Here is a 15,972-nt window from a genome sequence, read left to right as displayed (position 1 = left end):
GGAAGGGGGGAGAGGGAGGGGCAAAAGGGGGACGTGGGGGAGGAGAGGAGGTTAACAATACATCTGCCAGGGTTTTATTGTCACCCCGCAATCAAAACCCTCGACAATCTTGCACAAAAAGAGGGGTAGAAAAGGGCAGCACATTTCAGCAGAATCCCTGGCTAGATTAATGCAAAGCTGAACTTGCTTTCCTGACTTCCTAAACTTGCATTATTAGGAATAAACCTGCAATGCTAAAACTTTCCACAAGATGTAGCTGCTGCTCTTTGAAATATTGGCTGCACTAGACTGGGCTGTGCTTCAGCCCATTGCAGTGCTGGACATCACCCCTCTCTAGTTGTGCTTCATGCTAATAAGATAATTGTTTTGATGGATTCCTGTTGGAAAGGATAAAGAGCTATGAAGTGGTGTATGCCAACAGATTGCAGGTAATTAGGAACAATGCTATCTGGAGTTCTTGTGCTGCAGGTGCCAAAGTATTATAGTGCTGTGCGTGTCTTTGGGCAACTTCTGCATGAGGGAGCACTGGGATCTTCCTTACCTTTCTCCTATTTATGCAGAATATCTCTGGTCCAGTAGTTTGCTGGGCGAAGGGACAAGAGCTGCTAGGTGTAAAAGGGAGTGGAGACTTTGAACTTATTTTGTTGTGTTGCTCGAATATAGCGACATTACAGACATCACTGGTGGATGTGGACACAGTAGTAGTCCAGTAGAAACCAGCATACCAAATACAGGTGCTGTGCTACTGTTGTTGCCTGACAACTCTTATTTGGTCTCATATTACACGTTATCAATAACTACACCTTGTGTGGCCAGTTATTGCCTGCTGATATTAGATAATGGAAACTGCACTTCAGTGTGATGTGGGAAGATAACACACCGCATGTCTGTCATCTGTGATCGCCGTCCGTGAAATCTGCCTGAGGCTCTGCTGTTCCCTGGTTGTCTCAGTACTTAACACTGATGGTATGTGAAAACTGAGGCTTAAATGGAGATTGCTGTAGGTGCCTGGACTCTGAAGAGGATGAGTGGGCAGTTTTTGAACATGAGTCTACCCCAAGGTAGACTACCTGGCTTTTGGCTTGAATAACTATATTTTGTTTGCCCAAAGTGGGAGCACTCTGCATTTTTAAGCTGCTCAGAAGAGACAGCTTATTTTTCTCTGCAGGTGGAGTGCTTGCCTCCAATTGAACCACCACCCATAAGAATTTAGTATTTTGTAGTTCCTAGCTGAAAAGTATTTTATAAATATTACCTTGCTCATCTTAAACAACTGTAATCTTTACTATCCTAATGCTGGACAGTCCCCTTCAGAAGAATTCATACAATGCAGATGACCAGTTGCACGTTAATGAGCTTGTGTGAGCTTCTGTGTGTAAGATGTGTGTGTTTCAGTAGAATTACTATACATTTACAGAGATAACAAACTAGACAGCTTGGTTCTTACCTTATCGCTGCTTACTTACTGAGCTTCATCTGATGAGAACTGGCCTCTCTGCAGACAGGTAATAGGAGGGAAAATGATACTGCCTGCTGCCTCTGTCATATAATTTTATTATTTATATGAACAATTACTAGGTGCTGTACAAACCGAGGATGACAGTTCTTGCTCCAGACAGCCTGTTCCTGGTCCAAGTATGTGGGAGGATGTATTTTATTTTAGAATTGATCAGGGTGGATCAAAGGTACTGAAGCTGCTTGCATGTTCTAAAAGCATTGGTGTGTTTATATTAAGGGCTTCCAGAAATCTGTCTTTTTAACACCTTTTCACGGCATTTATTGCATTTTCTGGGAAGTCTTCAGGGTACACATCTGCCTTTGGACTCTTCTTGAACATTCTGCATGTGGGTAATATGTGCCATATACCTACAATGATGCTGCTCAGTCTCTCCTTTAATAGGACTTTTTCTTCTCTTAGGTTTCTAAAGCAAACATAACTGTGTAGCCTGTGGTCCAAAGTCACCTTCTTTTCAACCATTTCCACCCCTGTTCCATCAAACCCAATTTTCAGCAGAACTTATCTTGGTCTGAGCACGGATTTTAGTATCTTGTGTAGTTAAAGACTTTGGTTCAGAAGCCATGGCTGAAACCCTGCTGGATTCAGAGAATGTCTTCAGATTGGTCCTAGTGGGTTGAATTCTGACCAACTTTCTAGTCCTTTTGTGCTGCTCTGACAGAACAGAATAATTAAAGAAATGCCATAGCTTGACATAAGGGAATTTCAAGAGTCATCTTGGTGTAAAACTGGAACCAGGCAAGGCTGTGAATCAAACTCTGACTTCAACTGAACATTTAAACATGCAGCTTCACTTCTAGGGTTGCAATTTATACCTATGAAACAGATGTAACTCATCTTTTTTTCCCTCCCTGTTATAAAAAATTGTGCAGAAGAAAACCAGACAAATGATGGACCATCTCCTATTTTTCCACAGTAGGGAGGATTTATTACCCGAACCAGTAAACAACAGAGCATTTTAATGCAGAAATGGGAAATTAACACTATTTTGGCATTAGGAAACAAGCTTAAAAATCATTTAACTTCAGCATGCTGTATGAGGAGCTCTTTGCCTTTTCGGAAGTCATTAGATCATGACATGACTAATCTTTTTAGAGTTTTCAAAGACCAGCGTGGCTTTGACTGTGTCAAATGGATCTGTCACAGCACCTGCTTTCTTATGGATTTCTTTTCCTTTCCAGTAATACCTAGTGCAGGCAAACTAAATGTTCCACAGGAGGGAAGTGAAGGAAGTTCCTCATAAGTTTTATCCTATTTTTTATTATACTGCCAGTAAAATTAATTGCATTTTACATCAGCTATTTACTTTTCAGTGCTTACTGCCAGGTTTTTGCCAATGATGCCTTGCTGTTTGAAGGTCTCTCTAGTAGTTTGCACACTCAGAACCTGGGTCTGATTTTTCTCTCTGTTGGCAGAGAGCTTCCCAGTGATAAACTTCTGCTGTCCTTAAGAGGGTTATTGTGTAGCTTTATTCATCTCTATGGAGTTTCTCCTGGCTCTTGGTGTGTAAGAGGACTGTCCCTTGGCCACTGTCACTTAACAGGAGTGGATGGAGCTGGGGACCAGCTTGTCTGACTATGTGTGATAGATCTCTGTGGCCCAGCAGTAGCTGTGACTTTAATGGGGTTGATGCACATCATGGGTTGCAGCAGGGGACCAAATGTGCTCATGTGTCTCCTGTGACTTGTTCAGCCTGAGGAAAGAGCCACTGGGGACAAAAACATGGTGAATATTCCTCTCTTTTTCTCTTTAAATCCACTTAGACTTGCAGTGCAAGACTGGGGGGAAGATCTTCAGACCTTTCCAATACTCACTTCCACATTGCCTTAGTCCTTAACCTGGTACCGAGCCCTCTTGTACAATGCCAGGGTTGACTTCAGACTATTCTAGAGGAAAATGGTGCAGGATGGCATGAAGCTATCTAATAAGTCATTTCACTTTCTTTTTGTATTCCAAGCTTGCTGCATGATACTGCATCCTGGAGCTCAGTTAACAGCTTTACTTTTTCCTTTTTCATTTCTTTTAATGTCTTAAAAACCAGATTGCTTTCTATTGTCTGATTTAACTTGATCCTCAAAGAAACAGTTCCCCTGCAGTGCCATGTCTTTTCTTATGTTTTCCAAATCAAGAGCCTATATCACTCTCTCCCAACACAAGTTGTGATTTTTCAATTCAATCAACCTGTTTCCTTTTGGACAAGTTCTTCAAGGCAGTTCTCCATTATTCCATCTGGGGAATACAGCAGCAAAAAGAGAAAAAAGCTAACAGAAAGGTGATGCTGGCTTTGGGGGACTGAGCAGCATATTAATCAGTGTGAATGGGCTGTGCATGCTGGATGGCACCAGTCAGGTCCAGGTGATGAGAGAATCCAAATGTTTTCCACTAATTTCTTTTCTGGGATTTGTCCCCAGTTTAAGTAGACAGGTAACATTAAGGAAAAACCACTACCATTAGATAGGAGACCCAGAAAAAATAAAGTTTTTTTTAAAGTCACTTATGCAACGTTCCATCATGTGGGAAGTTCTACCACTTGTCAGTCTTTTGGCACCTGAAACAACATCCTCTGCGTTTCTTTCCATTAGCAAACCCCACTGGACTGTGTTTGGGAGCAAGCGACAAGTGTTACCCTGGTTTGCACTGAGTCGTCGTGCGGGAGCCTGTGCCCAGCAGCTGATAATTTTATTTATAATCGTGGCGCCACGATTCCCCGTTCCATTTAAAAACATCGTTGGTGTTACTGAGGGAGAACTATGTTTGGGTTGGAAGAGAGGTAAGTGCTAGTCTAAAAATAGCTCCTCAGCCTAGCTCCTAAACTGCGCTCAGTAAAGCTGGGGAGACAGAGATCATAGAATCATAGAATAGTTTGTATTGGAAGGGACCTTCAAAGGTCATTTAGTCCAACCCCTGAATGCAACGGCTGCTTTGTTTCCCTAATCATGGTGTTTTTCTGCTGTTACCCTGATTTTATTGCTGCTACTCACCATGGCCCCCAGAGCCTAAATGCAAAAAGTTGTGGGATATAATCCGTAATATTAATCAATAATGTTGCTTATTGGATCTTGCAGTGAGGTGGAATTTGGTCCTTTGCTGGGTATGATGGTCTAGTTGATGGCAGCTGAGTTTGTGTGTTGGGATCCAGTACCCGAGTAGTAACGTGCTGTTGGAGAAACCACTTTGGTGGTGGTTTCTCTGTGTCTCTGCTTCCACGGTGGTGACTAGAGATTAACGTCTGCTGCTTTTACACAACGCACTTGGAGGTTTTCAGTTCCAAAAGCTCAGTGTGTTACTAATATTTTCCATCTGATGGGCAGCCCAGAGCTAGCACTTCAAATTCTGGCTGCTTAGATCTCATGATAGAAAAGCCGTTGTTCCGATAAATGAACTAATTAACAATGAAGCATCACATCTGGTTGAAAAACCTCTGCTGTAGTTTCTATGGAGACTTCTGTAAATAAATAAAATCATTTCCAAAACAATGTTTTGATCAGCAGTTGTTTCCAAACAATGGAAAAAACTGGGTCCTAAAATCTGGAGTCTCCAGCTGAGGTCTAGTCCCAGGATATCAGGGCTGGCACATTTACTCTGGATTTAACTCTTTAACGTAGGTGGTGTACAAGAACCACCCACCTCCCAAATAGAAACATGATTAAAACTGACCTGGAGCTTTTTGCGTTACCTGTGACAAGTGATGCAGGAGCTGTCCCTGTTCATAGCGCCATGGTACCTCTAGACTAGACAGGGCAGTAAACATCACCCCTTTATAATGAGAAAATGTGTTGCTTCTAAATAAAACTGGAAACAACCCCATGTTTTCTGTAAGATGAGGGTTTATAAGGACTCAGTGAGTGGTGGTTGCCGTTAGAACCTTGAGCAGTCAGTGCTGGGAGCCAAGCAGGCGCACCTCATGAGCATCCACGAGGACCGGGCATCCTGGAGCCCTCAGCAGCCCGTACCTCACCACACATCATTTATCTGGCACCGACAAATCCATTGCTCAAACTCATGGTGTTTCAATACTTGGAGTGACTCAACCTGGGTACTGACTGTAATTAACCTCTTTCTGGTGCCTGAGGTCCTTCCAGTGACAATTATGCAAAGGGGAGCCTGGAGTCAGTTTGTCAGCCGGGGATCTGTAATTCACTCCTCTGAGTGCTGTTCTCATCTTTTCCCATAAATCTCATCTGAGGAGCCCCGGAAAAGGGTCTGTGCTGTCAGCTTAGAGAACTCCAGAGTGCAGAGGCCGAAGGAGGATACTGGTGGTGACACCATCTGGTGATGTGGGACAAGGTGACTGAGGAATGTGTGTAACTGATCAATAGCTGGATAAGGCATGAATGTACCATGAAATGTCATTGGCAATGAACTGAGAATATTATGTGCATTCAGACTGCATGAGGAAATATTGGGAAGTATCCGTGTATATTTGAGAGTAAACAGGGGTTGTGTTTGGCTGGGTCCAGAAAGGGTGGGAGTCCTGTCTGGAAGGAAATGGGTCTCCCTGTGCCCTAATCTTAATTTCCAGGATTAGGTCTGATCTGGAAATCCATGCTAACCTGGGCAGGAAAAGAGCTGCAGCTGGAAATGTTGGCAGGATACATGACTTTTTCTCTTTACAGGCATATATTAATACATACAAATATACATTGTATCTGTGTGTATACATGCATCTCTGTAAGTGTGATTCCTTGATTTCTGGTCAAAGCTGCCTAGGACATCAGCAGCAATGGAGATGGTGCATGCATCAGTCTGTTAGGAAACACAGCTAAAGGTTTCTTTTAATATCCATCTATTCATTTTTATCCCAGCATGTGCTGGGCAAACTGCTGCTTGTTGCAGAGCTGGTGCTCCCTGGTATCCTTGTTCTACAGGAAATCCATGAGGATGAGGCTGGCTGCAGATTATTGACTGTTTACCCTTGCACAAGAAGCTTAACTCGCTCAAAAGAGAGATCTTTAAAGCCATATGTGAAAAATAGGCAGCTGACTTTTATTGCTTTATTATTAGAATCAGGGTCTGTCTTCTGAGCTTATACAGGTGACCAAACTTCCTTACCAAGCCCAAAATATTAGTGTGCTGAAAGCCACCAGTCTTGAGCTGTGTGCCATGGAGAAGAGAACAGTTCACAGGTGGGTGATGAGAACTTCTTCTCAGAGGTCCCACTGCAAAACAGGAGCGGTCCTGTCACGCAGCCTGGTCTCAGCCACTAATGCTCTGCACCTCTGGGATGTGGAATGCCCCTCGCAGCCCCTTGGGCTTCTCAGCTTGGAGAAGTCCTGCTGTAGCTAAACAAGAGGCTCAATGCACTGATAGGAAAGCACTTTGCATGTCTGTTGGGTGTTTTTCAGTTGATTTGCGTGAATGGACAGGGAGCAAAGCAGCTTGATTGCTGTAGACGATTAAGCTACCTGTACTGCCTGTCCAGGTGTGAAACTACTCTGCACTTTCATTACTTGATTTGCTCACAGTGATATTCAATTTCTTGGCATTGTAAGGAATATTATTAGCAGGAACTTTATCCTTCTGGCAACTAACAAAGTAATTACTTCAGACTTCATCCTTCAGTTGGATTTTGCTGTGATTTGTGGCTGCAAAATCCAGACAATGTTAAAGAAATGGATAAAAGGGATTTACATTTACATTCTGGCAAGTAAAATGAACTGTGGCTTGGGTTTTAGTTTGATTAACAATGAGTAAAATATAAAGGAAAGGCCTGTAACCCAAATATTGCAGGAAAAATCAACTGGATAGGCCAATTTGAGTTCCAGGTGTTCTGGCATGGCTTGGACAAATTTGTGGATCCCTGTGTTAGCAGTGAGCCTGTCTCTAGGTCTATACAAGCGTGCTGAGAGGGATTTGAGACGTGAATTAATGGCAGATGATGGTGACAGACCCCAGAGCTCAGGGAAGGCTGCTGGCAGCATGCTGTCTGATGAACACAGGGCAGAACGAGCCAGAGTGACCTTCAGCCTGTGGTTTACAAAAGGCTGGGGCTCCATGAGAGGTAAGTACATGCTGTAAGTGGGATTGGATGCTCCAGTTACTAGTTCACACCTGCTTTGGTGTGCTGGTGGTCTGCAGATAAGAACACGAGAAACTGAAGTTGCTTCTTCCTTATCCCTTGGAATGTTCAAGACAGACCAAACTGCAAGGCAGTGTATCCTCACCATCTGCAGCAAGGCATGGGAAGGAATTAGTTTTTTGCCTGGACTGTAAAACTGTGTGCTCTGAACTTGCTTTATTCTCACTGCAAAACTTCAAGGACTTGGTTAGCACCAACAGAAAACAGCATCATCTCAGTAGTAGTGATAAATAGATATGGGGTGTGCTTCAGTATGACTCTCATGCATGGGAAGTTAGAAATATCCTGGTATGATAAGGCCAGATCCTCAAAGGGGTTTACATATGTGATTCTTATGGATTTCAATGGGAATGAGGCACCTACCCATGGTGAAGAGCTGAGCACTATTCCTCCTCTACATGCTGAGTTTTTCCCAAGTGGAGATCATAGAATGTCCTGAGTTGGAAGGGACCCACAAGGGTCATCAAGTCCAACTCCTGTCCCTGCATGTGACAACCCCACAGTTCACACCACGTGTCTGGGGGTGTTGTCCAGTCTCTTCTTGAACACTGTCAGGCTTGGGGCTGTGACACCTCCCTGGGCAGCCTGTTCCATTGTCCAGCACCCTCTGGGTGAAGAACCTTTTCCTCATGTCCAACCTGAACCTCCTTGGCACATCTTCCTGCCATTCCCTTGGGTAATCTCCCAGATGGCAAAGTTGGGGGAACCTCTGCCACTAAGCTGCACTCTGCTGCAATTTCCTTTTGCTGCAATACTTTTTAACTTATATTTTTTAAAGATACCTTTAGAATCATATGGCTGAAGCAAGCTGGTGTTGCTGCAGTGGAATCAACCATTTCTCTGGCCGAGAGCTAACCTGCCTCCCAGCTGGTTCCCCAGCACAAAATGCACTTCTCCAGGGTGGGAAGCTGGTGTCACAGCAAATTGCCTTTCCTTTTCATCTCTCTCTTCACAGCTCTGCAGATGGATCAATAGATGATTTCCAACTCAGCTTTCTTTTTAGGCCAGTGGAGAGATGATCCCTCCTTTACAAAGAGAACTAGTGAGGAGGCACAAGAAATCCCCCTGGATTAGAACTGCTGATGGGTCACAGCAGAAAGCAGAAAATGAATTGAAGGAAGGAATTGGTAGATTTGAAGGACTGTGACTTCCAAAGATTGGCAGGTTGGGGCCATGTTAAAGGTCTCCTTTACACACCCAGGACTTTTCACTCCAAACAGTCTATCTGACTGAGGGTCTGACACGAGCCGTGAGCACCTTGGGATCAAGTCCCAATTATTTTCCTCCATCCTATTTCAAGTCACATCCACCCTGATAAAAGCAGTAAAGAGCCAATATCTCCTTGCACAGAAATAAATGGAGTTGTGAAACTTACCGTGTTAACATAATCATCTTCATGAGCCCCAGGATGGCTCTGTGGGACCATGTGTGTCCTGGTGCATGTCCCTTACACAGACACCACAGGTGCTGGGGTACCTTTGTCTCCAGGAGTGGAGGAAGCCAAATTCCAGAGGTAAGTGTCTGAGGCACTGTGGTCTCCAGCCCGTGTCCCCATGTCCCTGTGGCTGCCCAAAGCACATGGCGTGTCTATGGGCAAGGGCTGTTTTTGGCAGGTGGCTCCCAGCCTGGGCAGGGTGGCCGTGTCTGCTGTCCTGATGCAGCTGGACTCTGGATGTACTGAAGGTGGGAAAAGTGCTCTAGCAAGGCAGGCATGTATCTCAGCTCCTGCTTTCTCTTACAGGAGGGAATCCAGACATTTCCCGAGCCCTAAAAATTATTGCAATTGTCCTGAATTTTGCTTAGACTTCGAATTTTCAGTCGTCTTAAATGAGTTTTGAGAGGCACTCTCTTGCTGAGTGAGACGGAGAAGCAAAGCAGGGATTTTATTTCCTCCCAAATCTCCTTTTTGCAGACACTGGTAAGGAAACAAGAAGTTTTTTAGCTCTTTTTTGCTGTCAGACTTTTCTGCTGAGAGACTTTTCTGCTTATGCTTATTGTCACTTGGGACTGTGCACACCAGCAAGCGACTGACTCTGCATAATAAATTGGAGGTGGTCTGAAAAAAAGCAAATAAGCTGCAGTTTTTTGGGAGTTCAAAAAGCATATACTCCAAAACCTGCTTGTCTGTATATTGACTGTTATTTCCAATTGCCAAGGAACTGCGTGTACGTTTTTGCTTTTTCAAAAGCCCATTGTGTGTGTTGTTGACAGGAGGCACTTTGGCTCCAAAGTGCTGCCAAATAGCCTTGTCCAACAGGGAGAGATTTTCCTCTTGGTTTCTCTCCTCCTTCTCTCCTCTCCCTCTGTCCCTCTCCCCACTTTTCCCTCTCTCCTCTCCACACCTCTCTCCCTATGACATGGGATATGGGGCCAAAGGCTGCTATGTGCAAAGGGATGAATTTCAGACTGTGCATTCAGGGCTGTCATTTGTCTTTCTGACTTTTTAACCATTGAAGGGTCCAGCGCTATGGCAGTGACCTTAACAAGGTGACAAGGCCCTCAGTGTCACACATGAGCAATGGTTGCCTGTACAACATCATGAGAAGGTGGCAGCTTTGATGCAGAAGCACCAAAGGTCAAGAAATCAATGCATGCACATAAAGGCAGGCATTGTTGTCAATGGCTTTAATCTTTACTTAATATAAAATCTTTCATTAATATAATTGTGCTTAAATAATTTAAGTGCAAAGTTGTTTTGAGTCATGATTTGAAGCAACAAATGTTACTGGGAAAGGCAAGGAGCTAAAGTTATTTTTGTTGAGGAAGTGTAATATGAAAGGTGAAGGTAGAAAGCCTTTTTCCCTTGGATTTTGTAACATTCTTGTTCAGGAATGTCAGTTAATATTAAATAATACACTTGGGTGACTTTTGTAGGTGGAAACCAGAACAGATTTCAAAGGACTCCAAAGGAGGTCCTTCATAAAGGAAACAAATAATTGCGCTTTGTTTTTTATTTTGCTATGTTTTTACCTTATTTGCGACCAAGAAACTTTAAATAGGCTTTCTTTGTTTGTCCACACTAGAGCAATAAAACCAGGGAATTTGGCGGAGTCCCAGATCCTGGCAGCAGCTGCAATAAAAGCTCACTGAGCAAGTACAAAAAATAAAATCACACAGTATCATTTTTAACTTCGATTAAGTTGTGCTGAATTGCTCCAAGGGAGGTAATGACGAGCTCTGAGGGGTTTGGACCAGCACGGGATGTGAAGGATGTTTATCTTGCAAGTGTTTGCTTTGTGCTGTATATGTAGTTCCCACTGCTGGGGAAACACTTTTTGTCAAAAGCCCACTATTAAAAGACTTTGGGGAATAAACATTGCAACAACGGGAACAAATAAAAACCTTTATAATAAAAACCTTTATACCATAATGTGCATAGCAGGCCACTGTCAAATCACAAAGCTGAATGTGATTTAAAATGCTCCCTGACATCCAAGGATGGGGCTGTCTTGGATTTGCCAGCAAGTGGCTGAGCAATGCTGGGGACTGTCATCCTCAGTCATATGCTGTGTCAGGAGGAGTAAAGGGGTGCAGGGCAAGGTCATGCTCTTCTTTTAAGATGACCACAATAATGTTACTGCTCCTCTGTGGTGGGATGCTAGGGAAGTTGGCACCTGCTATTTTGGCCTTGTGTGCTGTGAAATGGGGTTTGGGAGGCATCCTGGAAGCAGGCACATCCAAGAAGGGAAGGAGGCAGCCAGCTGAGTGATGGGAACCACCACCAGCTCCTTAGGTGGTTAGGTGTGGGTACCTGAGGACATTTGGCTGTTTGTGTCAGCCAGGTATGGTGGGGGGTTAACATGGGTCTATGTTCAGGATGCCAATAAATGGGACACATTCATGGGGACATCCTCATCCTTGGCTGAGGCCCTGGGGATTTCTGGCTGTGCACTGAGCTGTTCTTATCCCTCTTCTCCACTCTGTTCCTTGGTTGTTCTACACTGGTGCAATAGTTTAGGGGTGACCTCTTGCTTAGGATGGTCTTTGCTGGTTTCTGACTGTCTCTGTGACACCTCTTGACCTCATTAATGTTTATAAATATATAAAAGGTGAGTGTCAGGAGGATGGAGCCAGGCTCTTCTCAGTGACAACCAATGGTAGGACAAGGGGTAATGGGATCAAACTGGAACACAAGAGGTTCCATGTAAATTTGAGAAGAAACTTCTTCACAGTGAGGGTGACAGACACTGGAACAGGCTGTCCAGGGAGGTTGTGGAGTCTCCTACTCTGGAGACATTCAAACCCACCTGGACACCTTCCTGTGTAACGTCATCCAGGTGTTCCTGCTCCAGCAGGACTAGATGATCTTTTGAGGTCCCTTCCAATTCCTAACATTCTGTGATTCTTTGTGAGTTACCTCTGAATAAAAGTTCAGAGAGCTGTCAGCCTTCAGATGCTTCACATTTACATTTTTTTTAAGGTGCAGACCTTTCTCTCAGTGCCAGGGATGCTGAGGAATGACAGGGACATCAGGGCACCAGGGTCAGCCTGTCCTGGTCTCTCACCATGGGAGAGGTGTCAGAGCTTTGTGACCACAGTTGAGGATAGCTTCTCCCTTGACTTATCCTTTTTTCTGGAGTAAAAATATCTTTACATGGTGAGGAGAGGACTGGAGGGGAAAATTCTCTAATCCAGTCTAATTCTAGCTGGATTTGGGACCTGCTCAGACACCTGCCATTACGCTGGAGAGCACCAAGGCCTCAGTCACCAGAACTGCTTTTTTCTTGCCTGATTTCTGACAAAGGAAAGCAAGGACACAAAGTAAGCTTCATTCCCCCTGTGCTATTGTCCAGATTTTAAGTACTTTTTCCTTTCTGCATCACTGAACAGTAATTCCTTATGAAAATCTTGGGTTTCATGAAGAGCTCTGTCTCAAGCCAGGAGGGGTTTATACTTCCCGGTTCATATGCAGATGCCAAAGTTCTCAGCTGTGGAGCAGAAGTTTCTACTCTGTCCACCATTCCTTAGTTTCAAGTGAAAAGCAAAACAAAAAAAGCCCACACAAAAACCCAAACCAAAACCCAAACCAATTTTATTTCTTTTAATTCTTCCAATTGCTGGAGTCCCAGTTGCTCATGAAATGACTCCTCAGCCTTTGCATTCCTTTGGACATCATTCTCCAATGCCCTGCTTGATTCATAGGCTTCTCAACACAGTGAGACAGTAAAACTGGTTGTGTTTTTGTTTCCTCCACTCTATCCCATCATCAGCCTGTTATATACACTGCACTTGCTTCTGCGTTGGTCTGAAGGGTGTTTTTTTCTCTAGAAATCCATCACTCCCAGGAGTCCTGGCACTGGTTTGCTTTGTTTCCACGTGGTTTGCCTGCTAACACACTGCTCCAGACCATCTCTGGCCCAGCCTCTGTCATCATGTCTCATGGACACACAGGCCGATGTAACTTATGTGCCTTACAGTGGAGATTTTTAACTGAATGCAAGAGAGCAAAACCTGTGGTGAAGACACAGATTTTTAACTGGGGTTATGTTTTGCCTTTCTGCATGTGTCCCAGGCACAGCAGGAGGACTCCATGTGGGGCTGCAGATCAGCCCTTGCACCAGGAGCTTCCCTGAGGGTGGTGAACTCCCTGACAGCAAGGAGGACCAAACGTGTGCTGGTGAGACAAACTGGGATGCCAACAAGGTCCTGAGCAACCTGCTCTGGCTAACCCAGCTTGAGCAGGGGGTTGGATGAGAAGGTCTCCAGAGGTCCCTTCCCACCACAGCTGTGCTGTGACTCTGTGATAAGGACTCTCCTTGGGGTGCCAGTGGGTTAGGACTAAGTCTTGCCAAGCTGCAGGAGTCCAGCTGTGGGGAGATGGGATCCCACTGCAGTGGGAAGATCTGGGCATGGACAGGGAGTCAATGGGAAGGACATGGCTCAGGGCAGAGTCCACCCACATCAGCTTGTCACTCATATTAACCTGTGTTATTGCAAATGAGGAATGCCTGTACTTATCCCTCTGTTTCTGGGCAGGCTCCACTCTGTTTTTTCTTAATTTTATATTTTAGGCTACCTGAAGTGACCTCACCCTGTTTTGTGGTCTTTTCTAGCTGTGGAGGTAGAAAGCTCATTTCTTTTCCCTCTGCCTATACCCATTTCCTTGACACTTCATCCTTTGTCATCTCTTTTTGATCTAACTTAAAAAGTAGGTCTATAAAATTTTGTCACTATTGCTGTATCTTGCTAGCAGCCCCTGCATTCATTTTCTTCTTATTCGCTATATTAGGAGCAATATTTTCACTCTGTTGGTGCAGCATTTTGTCTCATTGTTTTCAGGACAGAAAAGGAAGGAGCTTTGTGTGGTGACATTGTGTTCCTCAGGTTTGGGGTGGTTTATCACCCAGAGGTGGCATGGAACAGAGCTGGGTGGCCAGCGCCAACCCAGCCCTATGTCTGAGTGGGTTGGTTTCCAGACCTCCCCAATGATGCAGCCAGCCCGTGGCTGTAGGCAACAACATCAAAGGATGTAGAGCCGTGAAAAATGCTGCCAAATCATTATAAGGAGAATTAATCACCAAATTGCCAGTTGTAGCTACAACTCAAGGCATAGACACATTGAATTCCTGCTTCTTTCTTAGAGCATTTCCCTTGGGAAACCTGTGCTCCTCCTGTCGTTCCTGGGCAGATGGCTGCCATTTGCAGGATCTGGCCATTCATTTGCTACTCAAGGCTGCTTCAGTAGTCATTCAGTGACAGCTTTCTACTTTTCCAGTAATGTCCCAGTTCTGCCAGATCATCTTTCCTGGTTATCTGCAGAACCCACCACTTGCAGGGCTGGAAGGGGGCTGTTTCAGGGTAAGACACCTCCTCACAGACCTGTTGCAGCAGGGTCACATCTCTGTGCTTCTCCCTCTCGTTTATCTACAACGTCGTTAGAGCAGAAAGGAAGCTGTTGCCACACTGGTGACCTCTAACTTTGGTCTGTCTGTGCTGCAGTGAGGCTACAGCTTCCAAGACCCTGCAAGGGTTGTGCCCAGCTGGACACTGAGCAGCTCTCTTCCTTCTTCCTTCTCCATTACTCACTGAGTTTTGCTCACAGCCTTCAGATCTGTCATGCTGATGTGTGGAGTTGATCTTCTTTGCTGCCAGGTCAATGGCAAAACACCTAGTCAGGCAACCCACAGGACCAGACTCTGTTTAGGTGTGGTTCTGTGTTAATTATGGTATTACTAAGCCACCAAAAAGCACAGAGGCAGATCTTCACCTCTCATAGCTAACAGGATTTCTCTGAAGATGCAGATGTGTCTCCATTGCTCTAAGCCCACCCTGTGAACGCAGCTGGCATATTTGTTAGGTCTCTGGGTGCCGAGAGAATGAGAGGACCAAGCCAGGATAAAGCACTCAGTGTCCACACATGTTGAGTGAGAGCTACCAGCAATGTGGTCAGTGGTTACAGAGGTCCAGGATGGCCCTTTTGGGGTCCAGGATAGGAGAGTCATTGCAGAGCTCCAGGATAGGACCTTTTGTCCATTGAACCTATCTAGGAGAGCAGAGGAACTGGGGTTAGTAGTTTATGGCTCAGCAGACTCCTGTTATTCCTGTGCTTCAGCAGCAGCTTCTTTAAACCTTCACTTAGGGCTTGTTTAGACAAGACAGGGCACAAATATCTGGCCAGCCTGGTGTCTCTGTGGGCAGCCTGGCTGGAGATCTGCCAGCCAAAGGGTGAAGGAGGCACCTGATGTGAAAAATTTATCACAAGGCTGTGAATGCAAAGTTCTTCTCATGTGAGGACACCAAGGAGAGGAGAGATGTTTGGTCCTGTTGGTTTTATTTATGAAAACCCACATGTTTTCATTGGCTGCTTCTGTAGCATGTTGGGAAACAGAAGAAACCATTTCTTAGGGAACAGCCAATGTTGGACAGCATGCCCGTCAACTTCCAGTGCATTTCCATTGACTTTCACGTATTTGTGTCATATTTCTGTTGGCCTGTACTATAATTTGGGCACTTGCTTCTATACCTCTTCGGTAAAGGTTTAAACAGTATTAAAATCCCATGGTGCTGTAGACTTGGGCCTGGCTAAACTTTTTAGGATCTTTAGCTCTGCTGACTTTTTGTGTGTGCAAAGCTTGGAAGAAGGTAGGGAAGACCCAGAACCTGGTTTCTCATCTCTCCTCTTGCCCTCAGAAGAGTCCTGTAAGAGACATTAACCTTCAGTGGTAGTGGATGCAGGACAAGGCTCTGGGCCATGTATAACACAACAGGTGTGAGAGAACATTAAAGTTCTTTTAGGTTTCCTTCACTAAGCTGCCTAAAAAGAAAAGAAAAAGCTAAAGGTGCTTAAACCCCATTGTGAAGTCCTCCCGGGCTGGGGAAATTTGAATGGGAAAACTCGTAACCCCCCGACTGCTCTGCACAGGGATGAGGGGTACCA

This window comes from Streptopelia decaocto, assembly GCF_964273445.1.
Source record: "Streptopelia decaocto genome assembly, chromosome: 4".
Lineage (NCBI taxonomy): Eukaryota > Metazoa > Chordata > Aves > Columbiformes > Columbidae > Streptopelia > Streptopelia decaocto.
The sequence above is the reverse complement of the archived record's forward strand: the minus strand, read 5'-3'. Positions refer to the sequence as shown.